Source organism: Calonectris borealis, chromosome Z (genome assembly GCF_964195595.1).
Source record: "Calonectris borealis chromosome Z, bCalBor7.hap1.2, whole genome shotgun sequence".
Taxonomy (NCBI): domain Eukaryota; kingdom Metazoa; phylum Chordata; class Aves; order Procellariiformes; family Procellariidae; genus Calonectris; species Calonectris borealis.
Window position 1 is genome coordinate 86,998,362 of NC_134352.1, and position 13,407 is coordinate 87,011,768.

At 40.8% G+C, this 13,407-nt stretch overlaps 1 protein-coding gene across 1 annotated transcript in view; it reads left to right on the forward strand.

Moving 5' to 3' along the window:
* Positions 1 to 13,407, forward strand: part of NEDD4L (NEDD4 like E3 ubiquitin protein ligase) — a 195,929-nt gene that overhangs the window by 68,119 nt on the left and 114,403 nt on the right. The window lies entirely within an intron of this gene.

Here is a 13,407-nt window from a genome sequence, read left to right on the forward strand (position 1 = left end):
AATACCAAATACTGAGAGTTGGCAAAACCATGGCAAATGGATAATTCTGAATGTCTGAGGGATTTCAGAAGGTCAGGAAAAGGATTTCTTAAGACCTCAGAGTTTTTTTATGGCTGTTTCTCTGCCAAACTCTCTTCGCACTAACTTGTGATTATGATTAACATAACTTTTCTTATTAACATCATTTTCTTAGGATTCCAGTTTATTCTGCAAAAAACTTATGAGCTTCAAAATTCCGCTAATCTGAGCAGGCATTGACATTCTCTTTAGGTTTAGGCAGATCGTGTTGGGATAGATGAGATTATTGTATTTAATCATTTTGGGATTTTGTAAAGAGGAATATTATAGATAGGTGTTCAAGAAATCAACTCCCATTCGTCTCCAGTCACTGGTATGATAATGACTGGGCTCGTTTCTCTTTACAAAAACCTGACTTTAAAACCCTGCTTAGTCCTTTGAATGCCTAATAATACATACTGAATATATCTGCTGACTTCTGATATTGGTGGGTGATGATATTGTCAAGTATAAGAAATTTAACGCATTAAAACCTGTAACCTTTCAGACTGTGAGTATAGCTGTGCCTGTCTACATCACTGCACCTGGAGGGTGGTTTCCAACACCCACCCCCCCCACCCCCCCTTTTATTATGTTGTTGCATTTTATTATGAGTGCACCTGAGGTTGGCTTTTTTGGTGTAATTTCTGCAGCACTATCTGGAAAGAAGGAGCTCTATAGCGGGTTAAAGAAAGTTCTACATACCTCACCCCTCTCCCCACTAAATCTTCATTGTAAAAAATAGCTTCCCTTCCATCAAGAAATACCTTCACAGATAAGGAGGGTATTATAAAATTGCTCTTTATTCTGCTAAATGTAGGTTTATTATGTCCTACTGTTACAGTCGGGTTGTCTCTTCAGTGGGTAGCCTCTTGGTCACAGTGACCTTGCTTGCATTGTCAATCTGCCATCTCTCTTTGTTGGTGTCCCTGGTGTGTAATCCTATTTGAAAGCTGGCCAGTCTAAAATCGGGTATGGGGCTGGCTATAAAGAACTGCCATCTGTACTGTCCCTAGGCTCCAGACTTAAGTTTCATTTTCTGTATCCACTTTCTGTTATTACAGTGATTCTGCTAGAACACCTGTGTAAATTTTCACATTAATAGCTTTCTAGAAGTCCATGATTTTGTCAATTTGTCGTGTTGCAGGTTTCATTAAGATGGCATTTTAACACTAGTACTGGTGTAAAAATTCATACAGATTAAGTTTTCTACTTGTAGTTTTCTGCTTTATTATTTTGCTACATTTATTCATCTGATCTTTTACCCTCTTCCCAAGACAAAACCAATACTTTTTCTCAAAGCTACCTCTACAGCGAGTTTTCCAAGCAAATTGCAAAGCTGTTCGTTCAAACATACGTCAGATACATGGTGTCACCTACATGAACTATAGGCTTAATTCTGCTCATATAGTGTCATCGTCTTAAACTTACCTAGCATTCAGTTTTAAAACCTGATGCAAATCAGCAGTGATTCAAGTCAGAGACTGATGCTCACAAGGACCTGTGGAATGAGTTGCTTTATTTTCAACTTCTTTTTAGAGCACAATAAAAGTATTCATACATCGCTTGTAATTGTGGTTACCAGGAGTGCCATATGGGGTTTTTTATAATGCTTTCTTCAAGAATGAATCTGTCTGCCTTATAAAAGTCAAGAAAACAATACTTTCTTTTAATCCCCTGTCTCCCCTCCTTTTAATCCATCAATTTCAGGGTGAAAATATCTGGCAGGTACAACCTCAAACTGATCTGAGCCTGCTTTCTGTGCTCAAAAGTTCCCTCTAACCTAGTTGGTTTGTTGTTTTTTCTGAGTACTCTTAGCAGGTGTCTCATTTATTACTGTGTCTTCTGTGATCTGGATCATCAGGATTTCCTTTCTTTAACACTTCTACAAATACTGCCGTTAGACAGGAATCTGGTATTTCCTCTTGTCTTCATGTATATCTCATTCCGATTTGCTGATAATTTTCCCACTGATTTTTGAACAGATCAGATGCTATATTTTGTGCTTCTGCAAATTTTCTTCCATTTTACTGATCTTCATGTTGTCTAATAAATCTTCCATGTCGGTACCAGTATTACCTTGCAAAGATGCCATGGTCATCTAGAATACTTGATTTTAGATGGGACTTCAGGGTGCAATTAGCTATGGTAAAGTTCCTTCAGTGCTTCTACTACTGCTTTGACGTTTAGTGTCTGTTCTCTGGGATACTTTTTATATATTTTGTTCTGCTACTGTAGTTATATTCTTAATTGTGGATCTGCTTCTTTCATTCTTTTCCCATTCTTTGATTTCTTCACCAGTTTGCTCAATACTTTTACTATGTCTGCTCTCCAAGAAGTCTCAGCTAGTCTGTTGTCCTTTACTTTGTAGCTTGTTTAGTTTTTCCTAGTTAGGTGTATTGATCTCGGGAACTTCTGTTGTGTAACTCACAGAGCAGATGACAGACATGTATGGGATGAGATTTCTTAATAATCAGAAGTTAGAGACCAGCATCATTCTGCAGGTATTAACCTATATCTCAATGTTAGGCACATGTTATTTTAACTTATTAAGACCTGGTGTGGCTGGATGTATTCATGGTATTTGAGGAAACCTATTGGTACTGCGTGATGTCTAGTATACTTGGCAGCTGTACAGATTAGAAACAAGAGACTGTGCATTTTACTAGTAATAACAGTTGGTTTGGTTTTGCTTGACACCCTGTTGAATTCCATCTAGTTGCATACGCGTCTTTGTGACGCTGTGCTACCAACACTGAGAAGCACAGAGAGAAGAGGTTTTCTAGAAGTCGTGCAAGAACTCTGAGGTAACGCAGGCTTGAAGCATGAGTTACAAAACCCTGTCTCAGCACCCTTGTGACTGGACTATTACTGATACGGTCAGTGTGTTTTTTTCCATGTCCCTGTTTTTGTTAGACATTGGGTGCTGTAAGGCGAGTTAAGTATCAGCTGTAATGGAGAGAGGAGCTGATCCAGAAGCCGTGGTTGTAGTGTTGGGGCACTGGAAGCTCTGTGCCAGTTGATGTGTTGGCTGCAGTGAGGAGGTGGGACAGGCCTTCTTTAAGGCAGTTGGCATGCAGTTTGTGATGCTTCGATTGCAGGGGAATAACCCTTCAGCTCTCTGTCCCATCTGCCTTGCAGCAGTTGTTCCCCTGCGTTGGTGACAGCTGAACAGCTTGTGGTTCACCAGCTGAACTGCTGTGTTTTGCAACCAGGTGTATTGGGTGAACCAAACTGCTGTTTCACCTGAACATGTTAAGAAGTAAACTTCAACTGTTCGGGAGCTGAGGTGGGAGCAGCACTGCTGCAGGAGCAAGCCATGCTTTTGGAGGAGTTACATGTTTTGGTCACTCCACCTTAATTCCCTGCAGAAGATCTCAACAGACTGAGCCTGGAGTTGGGGGCTGCAGTGCGCGTGGGCTCCCGAAGCAGGTGGGTGACTGCCTGTGCGCTCAGCAGGCAGGAGCTGCTGCCGCTGCCAGCAGCAACGTACCTGACGGTGGTGTGAGAGCAAGGTCTGTTCTGGACATGCCGGTGTGCGCTGGCGCACGTGGTGCGATGGTGTGCACTGCTGTGTGGTGAATGCTCTGCTAATTCTGGTCAATGTTTCCTTCTTCATAAATATAGTTAATCTTAGAAAAGATATGTATCAGGTTTTATTGTATGAGGGATTCATTATGCAACAAAAGCTTGTGATGGGTGTTTTTTGGGTTTTTTTGGTTTTGTTTTTTTTTTTTTAGGGTATGTATTTTCTTAAATGGAAGGCTTATTTTAATGTTCATTAAGAATTTGAGTCAGTTCTGACTTTTTCTGGTTGAACATATTCTAATGCCAGGAAGAGATTTTCAAATTGTAAATTATTGGCAGGGAGTAGATTCAAGATTTTTACGCATCAAAACATGTGGAACAGTTAAAGGTAGTGGAATGAATGCTTTCATCCTTTCCCATTTTAACTGAATACAGTAAGTGCATGCTAGTAATGACTTTGTTATATAACAAATGCAGAATTATTTAGAAACTTAACAAGATACATGGTTGAGTATTTTTTCCACAAGGATAGAAAAGTAGTGTTTGCTAAATGTTTAAAATATTGTGCATTTTTCACCTGAATTTAATTTTTAAAAATGGAATTGGGTGAGTCAGGATGAAAAGGCAGATTATAATATGAATTACTTTTGATAGTCTTCTCTCATTTTCTGCAACCCTTTTGGGAAGATTAATGTTGACTCCTATAAGGCTGTCTTAATGTCCTTGCTCTGCTAACAGGGCTCTAATTCTGCCGTCGTTTCGGGCGAGTGAGGCGTTTCTTTCTGTGGATGTACAAACCCATATATTTCATCTGGAGCTACTGAATTAGTGGCAGTTAAAAATTAGATGCTTTATGTAGTTGTTGCAATCTGAGCCTGACTGTAAGTAACAAGTTTCTTAAAAGTTTTACTGTGTGTTTTATTTATAGACTTCCAAACACAAGAAGTTTAATATTAGTCAGAAATATTCTAGTCACTAAGTGTTTATGTAACTGCAATGTAAAGAATTGCCTAATTATATTTATGACTTGGAAACTCTGTGATGTTACTTGAGAAATTTGTTAAGAACTATCACAAGGTTGCATAGTTGGCTTGCTGAAACATGCAGTGCAGAGGAGCCAAATGTAATCAAAAGTCTTTGGAAACTGGGGAGTGGCACCAAAACTGGAAGAATAAGGGGGGAAAATAAGAAAAAGAAAAAAAAGGGTTAATGTGCTGGATTAAGGAATCGGTTGCAGTATGATTACTCAGACTATTCAATGATATTTCTTTGTCTGATTTATTGATTTTTTAAAAAACTTAGCCAATTCCTTGACCACACTTACAAATACTCATTTTTTAGGTGTTTTAACTGTTCTGTATAGAACATAATCTAAATTAATGAGCTGCGTACAATGTGATTTGAAACTTTACATTTGGAGCAAGTTAATTTCAACTTCTGTTGAAATACACTGGGTAGAGAGATCTTTAAACAATGGTGGTAGCGATGGTAGGGACCAAGTGTGAAGTTGTTTGGATGTCTGTTGTTAAAAACTGACTTTGGGATCAACAAGTGCTAATAGTTTTACTTGAGTATAATCATAGGGCCATAGGAAAATTCAGTCTAGAAGGGACCTTAGAAGGTCTCTAGTCCAACCTTATTCTCCAAGCAGGGTCAGCTGTGTGGTCACACCAGGTTGCAGCAATACTAGATGCTTACGAAGTGTGAATGATCACCTGTCCACATGCAATCCCCCAAAATTCTAATCTCTTTCTCAGTCTCTGTCTCGTGCACCCATGCAGCCCCTGTTGCTGGCAGTGTGGATTAGAAGCAGCCCTTGGCCCTTTGGAGCATGTGGGTTTCGGGATCTAAAACACCTCTTGTTGGGGATGTAGCTTCTGTAACTTTACATGCACCCGGGCTGTCCCCTATAATCCGCTAACGGCGTGTGCGCGCACAGGCACACACGCACAGAGCCAGGACAGTCAGTCGACTATCGGGTACTCATGGTGTCCGACGGGGAGGATGCCCTCCCCAGCCTAGACAGAGGTGGCGATGCCAGTGGGGCAGCTTCTGGCAACGTCAAACCAGGTTTTGGCTGCTGCTTTGTCCCCTCCTTTCTGTCTGCACTGTTTAAAAAATAAAAAGTACCGTGCTTCCATTACACTTGTTTTCAAGTTGACTTCTCTTTTTTTCAGAAGTCTTTTCCTAATCTGCTGGTTATTATCTAATCCAGCTCATAGTAATCTTCCTCCCTAGCATTACCAGGATTTGGTTGAATAGTACCCTGAGTGCTACTTTGTTCTGTGAGCGTGCGTTTGGAGGATCCCAGCATTTGGGGAGGGAGAGGCGTCAAGAGGAGTACTCATGCATGTTCATGTCTCAAATAGATGCACCATCCAGGTATATCCAGTATATCTTCCATCCAGAACTGAATGGATAAGCTGAAATTATAAAGCAGAGTAGACTTCTTCATTGGGGAAAAAGTTGCGTATACCCTATTGGGTTTTGGTTTGACTTTGGTTGGTTGAATCTGTAGATTCATTTTCAGTTTTCGGTAAACAAGGTTTCAATAATAAGCATATTCTTCTATGGTGCTCTAGGGTATCAAGTGTATCTACCATTCTTCCCCTTTCCACCTTCCCTGGTATTATTAACAGTATTTTCCACCCGCTAAAATTTCTTTAGTACGTTGCGTGCCCGCTTCCTTCTATGTGATGTATGCTTTCGGTCACATGCCATGGTTGTGCCTTCACTGCCCTTCATACTTACTGGATCTGCATCTAGTCCTTTCCCTGCTCAGCTGTGCTTTCACTGGTGGCTTCTAGTGCATCGGAAGGTTCAGGCTGCTACAGTTACAAGTCTTCCTGTAAACCTGATCAATTATATATAGGTATTAAGAGCCCTATGGTAAAACCATGTGGGAGACAGAGTATGGTAACATATTCTGAATTTTGCTTAGCAGATCTGTTCCGATTGGTGAATGTCCCGGTAACAGGCACTTTCTATATAGGGATAACCATTGCTAATTGCTTTTAATATGTGCTTTAGGTAAAATGCCTGAGATTATTGCTTCCACTGTACAATCTCTCCATGAGAAACAGAGGCAGGCTGACTGTATTTATATATTTTGGGGGCATTCTGAAGTCCTGAACCTTTCATCTTAATTTCTTGTGTTTCTGTTGTTCTTTTTAGGCATCTAGAAAGAACTGGTCTGGTTAGACATGGTGGTTTGTGTTTGTTTGGTTTTGGTTTGTGTTTGTTTGGGTTTTGTGGTTTTTAGTTAAATGAACATCTGAGAGCAGCCATTCTAGTGACGGATCCATATTGTTACGTTTTCATGACTACAGTAGTTGAATGTTTTGTTTAGATTTTAACAGCAGTTACTTTTCTAAAATAGGGGCATGGCATTTCTAGTTACAGGCCTTTGAAGATGCAGTGAATTCACTTCGTTAGAAGGCTCCTAGTCTCATGTATGTTTTCATTATGGAGATATTTCAATATCCTTGGTTTCCTGCATCTCCGCCCAGAAATAAGTTTTGAATTTCTCGAAGAAGTTTTGCAGGTAATGCTAGAGTTCAAGAGGATAAGCCTTCATTTGTGATCAACAACAGAAGTTTAAAGATGGCATGGCACCAGGGTATAAGAGAAATATCACAAAGAAACTGTAAAAACCAAACCAAACAAACGAATAAAACCCAACCTTATTATTATTGTAAACTTGATCTTTTCTTTAACAACACTTCTCATGAAAAGGTCATTGAGCTTATGAAGTCTTAAGTTCAAAGTGTGAGAGTATGTTCCTAGCATAAGAAAAGTGATTACCTTATTTATTGTACAGTAATGTCTCTACAGTGGCAGTTCTTTAATGGCTCCTTCTCTTCAGAAAGAATATGCTCTTTAACATCGATGCATTCTGGCTATGAGGCGTTTTGTTGTTCAAGCACAATTTTGTAGTTTTTGGAAGTTTTGTTTAGCAATCTTCTTGTGAGAATCAGTCAGGTGTTTTATGGGAGGGAAGTGAAATCCTTGTGGAAATGTAACATATCATTTTAGCAGTATTTTGAAAAGAGGCGTGGTTAGAGAAAAGTTGCAGTAAATATTTACTTTACCTTGATGCCATTTACCAAGTTTGTCCAGGATAATAATTAGAAGTAATGGAGAAGCTTGCTCTCTGCAGATTGCTTATATTATCTGGAGCTGTGGGAAGCAAGTCCGGTAATGTCAGAGTTTTCCCGTTGCCCGAGTAGCATGGGTGCTGTGATGCTATGGAGATCGGAGGACGTAGGCACCTGGCTGAAGTGCCAGCTCCAGATCCAGTGAATTCGGCATCGGCCTTGCTGGACAGAGCCGGTTTTTGCAGACCCGCCTTGGAAGATCTGCTTTCTTCTTCTCGGCATTTTCTTTTTCGGTGGGTTTATTAGCTGAGTCACAACCCTATTCAAGCGTTTGGAAATAGCTCAGTCCAGCACTGTGCTGAAACTAGTAAGTCTTCCTGAACCCTGGAGGGCTAGATACTGCAGTAGAAAGTAGAGTCATCCCATTTTTTTATTTTGTTAAGATCTGCTGATTTAGAAACAATTCCTTTTGCTATATTTCAATTTAATTTAGACATTAACTTCACTGAAGTTAGAGGTGATGGAACCCTGTCCCCAGTGGAATTGGCTGAAACCTGTAAGCTATAACAATCAGTCTTGTTTTCACTAAGACCTTCCTTTGAATTGACTAATGTAAAAACACAGCTTTCTCCGAACAAAGATGTAGCTCAATTGGCTTCTGTAATATCTCTAAACTAAGAACTAGTGTGTATGGTGTTTGAAAATAAGTTTTAGTCTGTGTTTATCTGGACACAGAAGATACTTCCAAAATCATGAATCTGGGTATGTCTGGTTTTAGCCCCTGCCATGACTCAGTGTGATTACCATGATGCTGCATCCTAATGAAGAAAAATTAGATGATTTCCTGTAAACTTCTGCTGGGTTAGTTAGAGCTATGCGGTGAGAGAAGCAACCTAATAGACTTCAACAATATTTCTTATTTACAGCTAATTCCAAGTGGGGAAGAAAACTCTTACAAATTCAGTGTTCTGTGGTATCTGATACTCACGTCCTCTTATTTTCTGATGGCGTGAACAGAAGTTGTGTGTGGTGATTATTCTTCAGATAACTAAATTCTTTAAGGAAACTTTGGCCTGGAAGCTACAATCTGTGAATGAGATGCTGTCTCTGCCACTGTTGCTAAATGAGTTTGGCTCTCTGATCCTTCAGTTCCTAGAGCTTTCACATGAAGTTTCACAGCTCTTCAGGACAGATCATGAGCTCAAAGCACAGAAAAAAACCTACCAACTGTCAGATTTGTTTAGGCAGCTGCAGCTTCCAGAGTTGTGAATGAAATGCTGAATTTAGCAGTATGTAAAGCAGATAATGTGACTTAAACAACTTTTTCTATAAGCTGTCATCAAATCACATCAGTCCCAGCTTCTGGATAAGAAACTGTAGTGGTAAATCGCAAGTCTTGTTTCTTTTCCTCTTTACTTGTTTCCTTATGTTCTATTTAACAGTTTTCTTTTTTCCTTTAAAATGCTCATTGCTATTCAAAAACAAAAACAAAAAACCAAGCTGGCAGTGCATTTCACGTGGCTTAAAGATGTCCTTAACAAATGCTGTTTTCTATTTATTTGCAGTGTTTAATTTGTTGAAAGATTAAGTCAGATGGTAGACTTTAGAAAACATTAAGATGACATCGTGACTTAAAAAAATAAAAATTTCTGCCCTTTCCCTTGATGTTCCTTCCTGCCTCTGCTGTGTATCCTCTCTTTCCCAGAACAGCAAATGGTAGCACGTTTGCACACTGAAAGGAGCCAGGGTGCTGATTGCGCTGGAAAGTGACGTCTCCTTTCCCCACTGCCTGTTGCGTTTCACTTGAATCCTTCCCGCTCTGTTTCTGTGCGTAGCTCCACGCAGAGGTGTTCTGCCATTGAAGAAGGGACAACACAACGGCCAGAACAAGTGGCCAGGGTAGAGGGTGGTGTGAGACAGCTTTACTCAGAGCAGTGTCAGCTTATGTTGGTTTATAGTATCTGTCCAGCTATGTGTTCATTTTAAGTAAATAAATGCACATAAGTAAACAGTCTCAAATATCTAATAATTGGATGAATTCCCACCTCACATTCAGGAGTGAGAACTTTGCTGGTACAGTTTAGTCTGACTCAGTCTGTGCCGCTTTTAGTCGGGCAGAGATGTCAATAGTCTGTTCAGTAAAGGCAAAATTTTCTTACTGAAATCTGTAATAAACTTAATTATTCTCTTGTTTTAAAAAAAGTATAATAATTAAATAGAAAAATCTGTTGCCACCTTCACAGTTCCTTGTTTTCTGTAGACAGAAGATTCATCCAGGATATTTTAGGATTAAGAAATTCTAGTATTTCTAAGGGTTCATGGAAGCAGCATTGCCCACGTATAGATTGATTACTTAAAACTGGGAGGGTGTTACTCCCACCTGTTTAGCATTAGAGAGTCTTTTCTTTAAGAACCTTCACATTTTTCAAGTGTGCATAGCTAGTAGCATTATGTTTAGATGTAGGTCCACCTATACCCACGTGATCTTTTTGTTTCAGTTTTACATATGACTGTCAATGTCTTGGGCAGTAAAATTGCTGTCAAAATAATACTTTCTAGGCTTCGATTCCAGAAGTAACTACGAGTGAGGTTTTATAATTGACTTAAGCTAAGCTGAGTCCGTGCTTCCATTGAAAGCAAGCTTGCCCTCCCCTTATCCCAGCTGTGCATTTCTTTTCCTCCCTATCTTCCAGGAACTTTTATATCTGAAAACTCTTACTTTGTAATTATTACTGTTGTTATTTCTGTAGTGGGTTTTTTCAGTCACATCAGCTGTCTGATCTGATTGACTAGCAGTGATGGAGGAATATATGGCCAAAGGTGAAGGAGAGGATAGGCTAACTTCAGCAGCAGACTTAGACCAGCTAAAACTGAAGGCAAAACTACATTCTTAGACATGGACTTCAGTGTCTAAGCATTGAATTAAGGCTGAGGGCCAGACCTGCAGAAAAGCTTGAACGTGAGATCCACAAACATGCCTAAATCCTTCTGTGGGTTCAAATGTTAGCAGTCAGTCTTAGTTTCTTAATGTTGTGCATTGTTGGGGTTAAGACTTCCATTTCACAGCCCTATAAGGTCCTTAATTTTGCCCTTTAATCCTCTTTCTTCCATACAAACTTCCTTCTTCGCATTGGCTTATGGCAGAAAGGCTCTGTTTGATTCTTACCCACGCTGCAACTGCAAGCTTCAATGAATATCTGGTTTCTACTGCTTCTTGCAATAGGCTATTTTGCCAGTAAATGTTACGCAGCACAGTACATTAAGCAATTCAAAGTAGTATCAGCATTTTTTTAATCACAATGATGCTTTGTTTTCTTTTAAACCTTGGTGCTTAATGCTGAATTTAATTGCCATTTAAGTAGGTGTAGTACTGATACAATAATCAATCCAACACAATGTCTTGTTTTTCACCTTTCTTTTTTTTAACCTTACTGTGGTATTTTATTTTCCAAGTAAATTAAGCATCTAGTGTAATGAATACTCAACTGCTGATTATTCTGTAGTGATACTGTCACAGAATTATTTTTTAAATTTAAAAAGCATCAGAGAAACGTATTTGAGTGTGTCTGAATCTCTGGATGAAATGGTTGGTAATCTGAATGTCTGTTGTTTATCCTTCCTTCAAGAAACCTTAGATTGGCATCCAGTTGACTGTGCTACAATCTTGAACGGGAAGTATCGGTTACTCTTCCAGCCATTTCCTCTCTTCAAGCAGAGGCACTGCTCCAGTTCCCCTTTCTGCCATTATACCTGTATGAAGTTACTCTGTTTCTGCAGGATGTTTTTCTCCCAGTTGGGTCCTTTCAACATAGAATCACAGAATGGTTTGTGTTGGAAGGAACCTTCAAAGATCACCTAGTCCAACGCCCCTGCCATGGGCAGGGACACCTCCCGCTAGACCACATTGCTCGAAGCCCCGTCCAACCTGGCCTTGAACACTTCCAGGGAGGGGGCATCCACAGCTTCTCTGGGCAACCTGTTCCAGTGTCTCACCACCCTCGTCGTAAAACATTTCTTCCTTATATCCAGTCTAAACCTACCCTCTTTCAGTTTAAAACTGTTGTTGTCCCTTGTCCTGTCACTACAGGCCCCGGTAAAAAGTCTCTCTTCATCTTTTTTATAAGCCCCCTTTATATACTGAAAGGCTGCAATAAGGTCTCCCCAGAGCCGTCTCTTCTCCAGGCTGAACAACCCCAACTCTCTCAGCCTTTCCTCACAGGAGAGGTGTTCCAGCTCTCGGATCATTTTCGTGGCCATGCTAGTTTATTCCATAAAAGAAAGGTTATATTTGAATGTATTATTTGCGACTACTGTGGAATACTTAAGGTTGCTTTAGCATACAAGATTCCCTTCTTCAGATCTTGTGGAGTCCTTTAACGTTTAGAGCTCCCAACAGATGTAGTATTCTTCTATTGGTACTTCTAGCAGACTGTCATCTCATACTGGTGTCATGGAGCCTTCCTCCACATCACCCCTTACTGGTGGAAGAAATGAGAAAGCACAGATTTGGAGGGTAGAAACCTGCAGCAGAGCAACAGTGATAAGCAGCTGAAGTTAGGGTGAAAGCAGTGACCTCCTTTAGTGGCACATTTTGTATCTGAAAGATGTCTGACATAGAGCGCTGTATGGTCTCTGGAATATCTCTACTTCCTCCTCCTTCTGAAAAGAGGAAGAGGGGCTGGGCAGGGAGATCTGAGGCCAGATTTGTCTGTGCTGGCTGGTTCTGGCACAGTGGGCAAGACTTACCCTAAGTGCAAATAAACTCTAATGGAAAATAGCTCTGCTGGTGGTTCTACTTGCTACTCAGTAGAGCCCATAGGTAGCAGTTATAATACCTGATAGCTGCAAATTTAATGTTCACTCTGCTTCATTGACCTTGGAAATTGGATTTGAATGGAGGCTGAAGCATTTAACGCAAACCTTTATGATAGTGTTTGATCTTCAGCACCCTGGTAATGAGAAGGGCCTAAAATGCTGAAGCAGGGTCAGTGTGCTATTCAGTGTGGAAGAATATGCGGAAGACGGCAGAATCTTCTTCATTAAGATTGTCCAAGGTGCAGATGAGGGACTCGGTGCCAGTGGCTGGAGCAGGGCTGCTGGTCACAGTCTGGGTGCCGGCTGTGGGGGGCAGAGTGAGTGTCTGTATCTCCCCCAGACCTGGTGTGTATGGGAGAGTACACGTGGCGTTCACTAGCATACCCCAAGCTGGACTAGCCAGGGAGTGGGAGGCCCTGGGTCTGGGCAAGGGTACCAGATGGGGAGGGAGTCCATGACAGCATTTGGGGGGGACCCATGAGTGTGGGTTGCCTGTGAGACGAGTGGGGCAGGGACATCTATCACTAGATCAGGCTGCTCAAAGCCCAGTCCAACTTTTTTGCAGCGAGCACCACAGTGGACCAGCTGTTGAGGAGGAGACCCATAGCGTGGGTAGGAGAGCTCAGGATCTGGCAGGGGGATCGGACAGAAGGGCCATACTGGTATCACCACTGATACCATGCAGCTTGGTTTTATGGTTCAATAAAATTGGAACCACTTCTTCAAGATAATTCCTGTTCCCTTTCCTGTCAACCTCAAGTGGTTAGTTACAGTGAGTCTCTTCTAAAACCCGTGGCTCAAATTTTTTCTTGACCCGTTTTAATGGACTGCCACATGCATGCTCATGAGCAGAAGTTGTATGCAAGCAAGTGGTTCTTGTCCATAGCAACGGGACAAAGCTGCAGGTTAA